General features: G+C 45.1%; 1 non-coding gene across 1 annotated transcript; it reads right to left on the minus strand.

Annotated features, from left to right (window-relative positions):
- Nucleotides 1-4,060: 4,060 nt before the first annotated feature.
- On the minus strand, nucleotides 4,061-4,133 carry TRNAG-CCC (transfer RNA glycine (anticodon CCC)). Its single transcript has one exon. It is a non-coding gene; the product is annotated as a tRNA-Gly (tRNA).
- Between the last annotated feature and the right edge of the window lie 6,936 nt (nucleotides 4,134-11,069).

The raw sequence follows: 11,069 nt of genomic DNA on the forward strand, positions 1-11,069 counted from the left end.
TTATGGAGCAGATAGGCCGCAAGCCAACTAGCTGTCTGGCCTCTTAGGCCACTAATCCCCTCTATGAAGGTTCCAGTCTCATGACCTAACTTACCTTCTAAAGCTATCACATTGGGTATTATGGCTTCGATATATGAATTTTGGTGAGGCAAATATTTAGTCCATAACAAGACTATAATCATTTCAAAATAAAAATTTTAAAAAAGAAGTGATTTTTTTGGGATCACTATATCTTAACTTTCTGATTGGAAATTGATTTTTATGCCATCAAGAAGAAAAAGAGAAATTGCCCCTTGGAAGAAGTATCTCTGCATTGCTGTTACTAATTTTTTTCATTTTTGTGCACAAAGCATAATGCTTTAAGCTTTAAAGATTTGTTTTTTAAAAATCTCACTTTAAAAAAATCCCACTTAACTTGAAAGTGAAAATGATAGTTACTTCTGGAGAGCAGAATAAGGAAGAACTAATTTTCATTTCTGTCATTTCTTTAATTGATAGAATATTATATAATAAATTTTTATTGCCGTAATAATTTGGGGAACGAAACTTAGACTTTTCTTGAACAGCTCTAAGACTCAAATTACCCAGTGAAAATGTTCCTGAGTATTCCTCATTATCAGAGGGAAACCTTAGTCCATTTTTAGTGGCCCTCAAATTTATGTTTTGGGAATAACTTCAGCATGGGAATAAATTTATACATCAAAACTATTTCTACTACTCTGATAAATAAAAGCAAACTACTGAATTAAAACTGAATCTTCACATGCTTTTCCCCAAGCAGTCTACATTTTTTCATAAAGGATTAAATAGTTATTAAAATTTCATAAAGCATCATTTATATTTTTTCAAGATCAAAATATATCGTTCTACAGTCACAGCTCTCATACACTATAAATAATTTTATGTTTCCAGCTGTGATATTACTGAAAATATTGAAAGAGCTTAATAATTTTTGACTGTAGGGTAGATTGCATTTCTTCCAAACTTTGGTTGTTGGATTTTTTTAACATCCAGATATGCTTGTGTGTGAGTGTGTTAGTCAGTCAGTTGTGTCCAAGTGTTTGCGACCCCATGAACTGTAATTCACCAGGCTCCTCTGTCCATGGAATTCTCCAAGCAAGAATACTAGAGTGGGTAGCTATTCCCTTCTCCAGGGAGTCTTCCTAACCCAGGGATCGAACCCAGGTCTCCTGCATCGCAGGCAGATTCTTTACTGTCTGAGCCACCAGGTATACTTAACTTATTTATTTATTTGGCAGCACCACTTGGCATGTGGGACCTTAGTTCCCCAGTCAGTGATCAAACCCACACCCCCTGAAGTAGAATCGCAGAGTGTTAACCACTGGGCTGCCAGGGAAGTCCCAGTAGCAGATGTTAAATAAAGAGATTCTGAGATGACAAGGTAGCACTGTATAGCACAGGGAACTATATTCAGTATTCTGTAATAAACCGTGATGGAAAAGAATATATATGTATCTTATACATACACTCCTTTTATACGTACAGATGTACAAATATGTATGTATATCTGAAACTGAATTTGCTCAGTCGTGTCCGACTCTTAGCGACCCCATGGACTGTAGCCCACCAGGCTCCTCCATCCATGGAATTTTATAGGCAAGAGTACTGGAGTGGGCTGCCATTTCCTTCTCCAGGGTATCTTCCCGACCTGGGGATTGAACCCTGGTCTCCCGCATTGCAGGCAGACGCTTTCCCGTCTGGGCCACCAGGGAATTCCATGTATATCTAAATCACTTTGCTATACACCAGAAACTAACACCACATTGTAAATCAACTATACTTCAATTAAGAAAAAAAACAAGGACTTGCCTCGTGGTCCAGTGGTTAAGAGTCCACCTTCCAACACAGGGGACACGGGTTTGATCCCCAGTCAGGACCACTAAGCCTGGGTGCTGCAACTAGAGAAGCCCAAGGGGGCAATGATGAGCCAGTGCAGCCAACGTTAAAAATGTGGGATCACGCCTGTGCTTGAAACACTCCCTGGCTTTTGGGCACGTTCATGTCCTTTGTTTTCCTCTGCTTGGGATATGGTTATAACTCTCATTTATTTCTTCCCCAGCACACTAATGGCCAGTTGCTGATTAGCTAATGAGCTCCAGCATGATTCAGTGAATAGAATGAAATCCTTGGCAATGGGCTTAGTCAATCTAACTCAGTAGGAAATATTGGTCCGTTGGTGACTGGTAGTTAATCCTTCAGTAAACACCTGTCTCTACAGGGAGACAGCTAGACCCAGCGTGACCTGCGGTAGAGTTAGGGTGACCAGGTCGATTAACAATGCTTTGTTAGTTTCAGGTGTATAGCAGAATGATTGAGTTAAACATATACATGCATCTATTCTTTTCCCATTTAGGTTATTACAGAGTATTAAGAAGAATCCCTGTGTCATAGAATAGATCCTCGTTGGTTATCTATTTTAAATATAGCAATGTGTGCATGTCAGTCCCAAGCTTGCAATCTCTCCTTACCCCCAACACTTGAAAGGCATGTTTAAAAGCAAGATTGCCCAGCACAATTTTTGAAAGTTTTGTAGGCATTTGGATACATGGAGAAGGTTAAATATAATTAATTCCTGGAACAAGTATGCTATCTATAGAGTAGTTTAATATCAGAGTTAATAAACCAAAGCCAATGGAGTCATTATTTGAAATCTTTCCTTTTTCACGCATTGCTATTCCCAGAAGTTTTTAAAACTGCAGTCCTAACAACAGCAGGTAATTATATATGCTGTCTGGCTTAAAGAGTAAGTTAATTTTGCATGTAATTCCCCCCAGAAATCTATATGACAGAGAATTGTGTTTTATACTTTTTTTTTCATAATGGCAATAAATAGCACAAGATAAGTGATATGAAACCAACTATTTAAAATCTACCTGCTTAGGTGACTTCCCTGGTGGTCCAGTGGTTAAGACTTCGCCTTCTACTGCAGGAACTGCCGGTTGGATCCCCGGTTGGGGAGCTAAGATCCTACATGCCTCAGGGCCAAAAAGCCAAAATATAAAACAGAAGCAATATTGCAAAATCAATGAAGACTTTAAAAACGGCCCACATCCTGGGGGCAGTCCTGATTACAGTGGCTCTTGTGGTGCCTTGAAGAGAAAAGAACAAGATAAACATGAAGGGTCTGGAAATTCAGCAACAGAAAAAAACAAGACTCTTAGGGACCTTTCTGCCTGCTGTAACCATTGTGGTACTATGGAGGCCTGTCCCCTTCCTATCCTACGAGAGGAAAGGTATTTGTCCTACTCTTCTCCTGACTCATATACAGAATGTTTATGTATCTCATCCAATCAGCAAATGACTCGCAAGACCCTGTCCCATTGCTTTGTCCCCCAGCTATTAAAGCAGACCAAAGACCGCCATCCGGAGTTCCTCTACCCCATTATCAGGAAGCCAGCTTGCTGTACTCTCAGTGATTCCCCACCCCCACCCCGATCTAATAAACTTCATTCTTCTTTCAAAAAAAAAAAAAATGGTCCACATTTAAAATAAAATCTACTTGCTTATATATCCCAGTTGAAAAAGCAAACATTTTTCGAGAGGGACTTAGAACCTACAAAGTAAATTTTCTGCGTGGGTCTTTAATGGCTGTGCCTATTGACAAATTCGTGTTTTCCCAAATCAGCTGTGGGGGGTGGGGGTGAGGTGGGCTGCGCATGCTCTGTGTACAGAGGCATTTAGACAGAGCAAAGTCTTGTTTGCCGCCCAAACAGGCCACTCCATGGGGGCAGGTTAGAAATTATATTTGCATGTGTATTGCAGATACCTGAGTAGTAGGTACATTGTGAGAGGAAAAAAAAATCGGAATACTTGTTACATGATATTTTGACAAATATGGGTTGGCTCTGGCTTGGACGCTGGATCCAGGCCACTGTAGAGAAGAATATTAGGTTCAGGTCCTAGTCTTTGTTCATATTTATTTATTTTTGGCTGCACAGGGTCTCAGTTGCGGCCTGCAGGATATTCAACCTTTGCTGGGGAGTGCGGGATCTTTCCTTGTGGCTTGAGAACTCTAAGTTGGGCTGTGTGGGAGATTTAGTTCCCTGACCAGGGATTGAACCTGGGCCCCCTGCATTGGGAGCACAGAATCTTAACCATTGGACCACCAGGGAAGTCCCAGGCTTTTGCAGTTTTGAGGGTCCTCTTGAAGAAAGAAAACATACAATTATGAATACAAAATTAGGCAAGAAATGTAAAGGCATTGGTAGGGACCCTCACTGAGCTTTTGGAAGGGCCTGTGCAATAGAGGGGAGAAGGCAATGGCACCCCACTCCAGTACTCTTGCCTGGAAAATCCCATGGACAGAGGAGCCTGGTAGGCTGCAGTCCATGGGGTCGTGAAGAGTTGGACATGACTGAGCAACTTCACTTTCATGCATTGGAGAAGGCAATGGCAGCCCACTCCAGTACTCTTGCCTGGAAAATCCCATGGATGGAGGAGCCTGGTAGGCTGCAGTCCATGGGGTCGCGAAGAGTCGGACACGACTGAGCGACTTCACTTTCACTTTTCACTTTCATGCATTGGAGAAGGAAATGGCAACCCACTCCAGTGTTCTTGCCTGGAGAATCCCAGGGACGGGGGAGCCCAGTGGGCTGCCGTCTATGGGGTTGCACAGAGTCGGACATGACTGAAGCGACTTAGCAGCAGCAGCAGCAGTGCAATAGAGGAGCTTGTGGCCGTGACCTTCATGGTAAGTCTGAGTCTACAACCAAGAGCATTAGAATGTCAGCTCCAGAGGTCAGGGATTTCTTTTTTCTTTATTATAGTCGATTTACAGTATTTCAAAGTAACAGTAAAGTGATTCAATTATACAAGCATGCATGCTAAATCGCTTCAGTCACGTCCAACTCTTTGTGACCCCATGGACTATAGTCTGCCAGGCTCCTCTATCCATGGGATTCTCCAGGCAAGAACACTGGAGTGGGTTGGTGTGCCTTTCTTCTGGGATCTTCCCGACCCAGGGATCGAACCTGCGTGTCTTACGTCTCCCTGCATCGGAAGGTGGGTTCTTTACCACTAGCGTTACCTGGGAAGCCCTCAGTTATACATACGTGTGTGTGTGTGTGTGTGTGTGTGTGTGTACAAGGAATCCAGGGCACAGAGAGTTTAAGTTAGTTGCCAAAAGTCACACAGCTAGAAATGGCAGATCTGGGATGCAAAGCCAGGTGTTCTGGCTTCAGAATCTGTGCTTCTGACATAGAGGCACTCCTGCCTCTCAGATAAGGCTCCGGGAGATCAAGGGGCCAGCAATAGTTAAAATGGGCCGGCTTTTATTCATGTCCGAAGTAGGTCCAAACCACTGGCATTTGCTTGCAGTATACAGTCCTCAGATACTGCAAATATTGACTACTCACTAGCAAGAGGAACAAACATGTCTGTTTAGTCTCTATTAAAACCCAGACTTAGTTGAAACATATAAAGAAAGGAAGAACTGAGTTGAAATCATTCTGTCAACCTACTTGAAAAAATGGCAAAAAGGTTGAATGTCTTTCCTTTCAAAACCAGTGACTTTCAGGGTTCAAAGGTGTCACTGAAAGGTGTGTGGGGTCCAGCTGCTTGCTGCTCAAAAGCCAATGAACAGACCAGGTTGGTGGAAAGGAAAGAAAAGAAGTGAAAGTTGCTCAGTCGTGTCCGACTCTTTGCGACCCCATAGACTATACAGTCCATGGAATTCTCCAGGCCAGGATACTGGAGTGGGTAGCCTTTCCCTTCTCCAGGGGATCTTCCCTATCCAGGGATTGAAACCCTGGTCTCCCACATTGCAGGCGGATTCTTTACCAGCTGAGCCACTGGGGAAGCCCAAGAATACTAAAGTGGGTAGCCTTTCCCTTCTCCAGGAGATCTTCCCTATCCAGGGATTGAACCCAGGTCTCCCACATTGCAGGCAGATTCTTTATCAGCTGAGCCACAAAGTTTGCTTTATTTCAGATGCTGGCAACTGGGGAAGCAGGGAGGGTGGACATCTGTCCAAAGGCCGACTCTCTCCTTCATCCCTCGATCCCCAGGCAACCTGTGGGGCAAGGGTTTTTATACCCAGAGTGCAGGGGTGGTGGCTCCATGCAGAAACAGCACAGTCATCTCTGACAGTCATCTTGAAAATGGTCATCGATGGTCTGACCAGCGTCATCTTGTTTTAGGTACAGTTAATCTTCAGTTCCAGGGCCATTTGTTCCCATTTCTTTGAGGCCAATTCTCAGAATTGTGGCAGCTCATGTCCTGGGTACAGTCTGGTCATCATATAGTTAACTTCTCCACCTGGTGTTTTGGTATCTATAAGACAGCTCACAGGATATGGCTCAGAGTATTATCTATAGCCCTGGAGAAAGAACTAAAGGTCCTTGACTTAGCTTAATCACTGCATTATTATTTGGTCTCCTTTGACTGTTTTCTTTTGTTTCTGCATTTCTCACATCTCTGATTAAACTTATTATTTGACTAAAGTTTTCCACAGACAAAAGGCAGGCAAAGGACATGGTGTGGGAGGGGGCAAGGACCACAGGGTCTGCTCTGTTTCTGGGGGGGTGACCCTAATCAGTGTCTCCCTACTTTCAGCCCAGCCCCAGGCCCAGCTGGTGAGAGAAACATTTTCCCAACAGGATTACTTGACATTGGAGAATCACCTGGTAGTCCAGTGTTTAGGGTTCTGCACTTTCACTGCTGGGACTGGTAGGCGGGAGTTGGGGGGTTTCAGTCCTTGGTTGGGAAACTAACATCCCACGAGCCTTGAGTTGCAACCAAAAAAGAGAGAGAGAGGGAGAGACCACTTGACATAAATATAACTTAAAAGAAAATTCAAATGTATTTAGCTTGTGTCCCATTTCCTCCACTACCACCAAAAGGGTTTAAAAAATCTTGCTCTGATAACATCCAGGAACTTGCTTTCAAAGACCTATTTGTAAGGAGAATGACTGGGCCATCCCTCCGGGGAGCATTATCTATTTCCTTATATCCTTGGGTGAGTGCTTTCATCTTTTTTGAGCCTTTCCGATTTTCCCCCTGAAAATTCAATCAGGACACTGACGCTGGGCTGGAGGACTTCTGCTCTGCCCCGCTTTGCTCTCCCCTCTACTCTTTCCCTGGGCTTCCTTGGTAGCTTGGACGGTAAAGCGTCTGCCTACAATGCGGGAGACCCGGGTTCTATCCCTGGGTCAGGAAGATCCCCTGGAGAAGGAAATGGCAACCCACTCCAGTATTCATGCCTGGAAAATCCCATGGACCAAGGAGCCTGGTGGCCTACAGTCCATGGGGTCGCAGAGTCGGACACGACTGAGCGACTTCTCTTCTTCTTCTACCCTTTCCCATCCTGTTTGGTACCAGACTGCCCTGGAGTCTGCCCTCTTGAACCACTTGGCAGCCTCAGCAGGTGATTGGAGAGAGGGGAGATGAGGCCTTTGCCAGGCTGTCACAGGCTGGCTGCTTCAGCTTCCGTACAGTGGCAGCAGGGTGTTGTGAAAATCAGAGATTAAGGAGATTTGGAAGTCTGTTTCCTCTACCAGCAGTTCAAGTGAGCCCTCTGGGCCTTGGGTGGGGCCAGGGAAACTGGAGAAATGCCCATCTGCCACAAGCCCCTGCCTCCTACAGCCCAATAAACACCACCTGTGACAGGTGAACACCTAAACTTTGGGGAGAGGAATTAGTCTCAGAACTGAAGCTGCTGAAAAGGATGACATTGGAAAGCCAGCTGTGTTGGTCATTAAACATCTCTGCGGAGAAGGTGATGGCACCCCACTCCAGTACTCTTGCCTGGAAAATCCCATGGATGGAGGAGCCTGGTAGGCTGCAGTCCATGGGGTCGCAAAGAGTCGGACATGACTGAGCGACTTCACTTTCACTTTTCGCTTTCATGCATTGGAGAAGGAAATGGCAACCCACTCCAGTGTTCTTGCCTGGAGAATCTCAGGGACAGAGGAGCCTGGTGGGCTGCTGTCTATGGGATCGCACAAAGTCGGACACGACTGAAGCGACTTAGCAGTAGCAGCAGCAGGATCATGAGTTCAGCGCCTGGCCCTGCGAGTGAGAGCCCCAAGGAAGGTATTCCTTGGGCATTTACTTCATGTTAGGCATGAATCTCTTAACTTAGATTCACAAAAGCCCAGTTAGACAGCAGGTAATATCTTATCCCCATTTTTCTGATGAGGATCTGAAAGTTTAAGTAGCATGAAAGTGAAAGTGTTAGTTGCTACGTCGTGTGTGACTCATTGCAACCCCATGGACTGTATCCCGCCAGGCTTCTCTGTCCATGGGATTCTCCAAGCAAGACTACTGGAGTGGGTTGCCGTTCCCTTCTTCAGGGGATCTTCCTGACCCAGGGATCGGACTCGGGTTTCCTGCATTGCAAGTCAATTCTTTACCATCTGAGTCACCATGGAAACCCAAGTAGCTTGCACAAGGTGAGAAGTTATTAGTGGCTGTTCTGGTTGGCTGCTGCTATGTAGCAAACCATCCACAACATGACATAAGACAACCACCTTGCTATCAGGACGTGGATTCATACACTGACTCAATAAATACTTGAGTGACAGCTGTGTGCCATGTTCTGTACACATGTCTGGGGAAAAGGTGCCTGAACTCAAGGTACTCGATCCAGAAGAAAAGCTGCCAGGTAAATGTCCGTCTCTAATAAAGTCATTCCAACAGGGGACTGTTGTTCACAGTCCAGTGATGGCCTGAGGGAGGCCATGACTAAGACTTCTAGGAAGAACTAACACAGAAGGACAGGCCGAAATTGGATCTTGAAGGATAAGTAGGAGTTTGTCTAGTAGAGACCAGGGACAACGGGCGATCCAAGCAGAGGACCGAAAAAGCGCAACAGCATCCATGAAGAGAAAGCTACCCATTTGCTCTAAAAGTTTGACTTGAACAAAACTGCCGTAGCTTAGATTTCCCCCCAGAAACAGACGTGAGAGGAGGATTTTAGCATAAGTAGTTTATTTTGGAATCTGAAGAGGGCAGGAGAAAAGAGCTGGGAAGAGATAAAGGGAAGGGAAGACGGCCAATAAAGGGGGCATTGTTAAGTTAGTTACAGGCTCTGGGCACCTAAGCTTGGTCCCTTGAGAAGCTCTCAGAAGTGGGATGGAACACACACCACAGATTTCTCTGGACCCAGGGCTGAGGACGCGCTGGGCTGTGTATGCGCTGACTCCTCCAGGCCACGTTGAGGGCTGCACCTCTGCTTTTCTGCTCAGTCTTCCTCCCTGATTAGGTTTTGTCCTCAGTCCTGCTCCCCTTCACCCAATAGGCTTCTCTTCCAACCAATCCGGGCTTCCCTAGTTGCTCAGATGATAAAGAATCTGCCTGCAATGCAGGAGACCGAGGTTTGATCCAACCAATCAGGATGCAGAAATAGGATTACCCCTACTGCTTTGAACCAATCAGGGACCAGCCATGGGGCTAAGGAACAGATCAAACTTATTCTCCCATCATCCTCACCCTGCAGTGATGGAGGGGTATGATCAACTGTTGGGACAGGCAACCTGAAAGTCCACCAAACCCACCCTGTCACACAGGAGATTACCCTTTGACTTCAAGACCTGGTTCAGGAAAATCTAAGGAACAGTGTCTTGTTTTCACACTTCCAGAGGGCTGCTTCTTGGAGCCAGTTATGGTAAGATGACCCACCTCTCAGTTCATCCAGTTTTTCTCTACTCTGTGGGTGTTTCATCATTCACTAAGGCTGCTGAGTTCCTACAGATTTAAGGTCTCTGGTTTTGAGTTTCAGCATCTGCTTCAACCCATTTTAGGAAACATGATTCTTTCCCAAGAAAAGAAAAAGGAAGGAGCTGGTGAAATTGAAAAGTGACACAGGAAAGCCCAGGACTGGGGTGATGGGCATTCAGGGAAGAGCACAGACCCTTTCCTGTGAGGTTAACTTAGAGAATAATAAATCAAAGAAGTCCCCTCCCCCAGTGAAGGTCACCTTGTATAAAAGGACAGTTGTTCTGCCATGGTTTTCGATTATTTCCCTCTGATGCTATCTGCCCTGGTTGATGGACTCTGGAGTGCTTTTCAGTTTAACTGCTCAGAGAAGGGGCAAAGCATAAACCGAGTTGCCCAGAAGCCTAAGGTTCAAAGCAAAATGGAAAATTTCCCTGAGTTGAGACGTCAAATCAATTTAAAAAACAACAATGAAGTCCGGTGCTGTGGACACAGAGGTGAGTGTCTGGAAGCCTAGTATTTATTCTCCCTTCCCAGGTGGCTCAGTGGTAAAGAATCTGCCTGCCAAGCAGGAGCCACAGGTTCAATCACTGGATGGAGAAGATCCCCTGGAGGAGGAAATGACAACCCACTCCAGTATTCTTGTCTAGGAAATCCCATGGACAGAGGAGCCTGGCAGGCTACAGTACATGGGGTCACAGGGTCAGACATGACTTAGCAATGGGATGGCAGCAGCAGTAGCCCCTGTCCTCAAGCAGTGGCTTGGCAAGAACTCCAGGCTGACACCTAGGGGTGCGGCTCTGGAGAGGGAAGGGGTGGAGAATCAGACAGGCCAAACCAATTCTTGTAAAAGTTCAAGTCGAATCTTTAGGACTGTATTTTTTCCTGGAACTGTTTACCATCCTTAAGCCTAAAGCAAACAGCACAAATAAGATAATTGCTTTCTTGGAATTCACCACCCTAATAGATGTGGCATCTTTGGTACTACTCCCCTGGTTATTTTTTGTCAGTGACCACCACCTCTGTCTCTATAGGAGGGCCAGCTTCCAGGTTGGGGGTCTTTATGTAACTGTCCCCTGTGACTCAGAAGTTCTGATGTGACCGACAAAACTTGAATAGTCAAATAGGAAAAATCTCTAAAACTCAAATTAAACACAACACTTCCATATCATCAGCAACTGATCTCCGCTTCTATCCCCCACCATTAAAATTCTCAAAAAATGAGAAGACACTTCATAAGTTTCAACAATAAGGACTTCGCGGTTCTCAAATTGGTTCTCTTTATAGAACAATCATCAGCCTTGAATTTCTGCAGCTGCGACTTCTAAATCTAGACCTTCTGTGGATGTTGGGGGTGTAATTGCTTGTCTTGTCTGTTTTCTCATCTACAACAT

Source organism: Bos grunniens, chromosome 22 (assembly GCF_055505025.1).
Source record: "Bos grunniens cultivar Pamir isolate PY7600 chromosome 22, Bosgru_T2T1.0, whole genome shotgun sequence".
Lineage (NCBI taxonomy): Eukaryota > Metazoa > Chordata > Mammalia > Artiodactyla > Bovidae > Bos > Bos grunniens.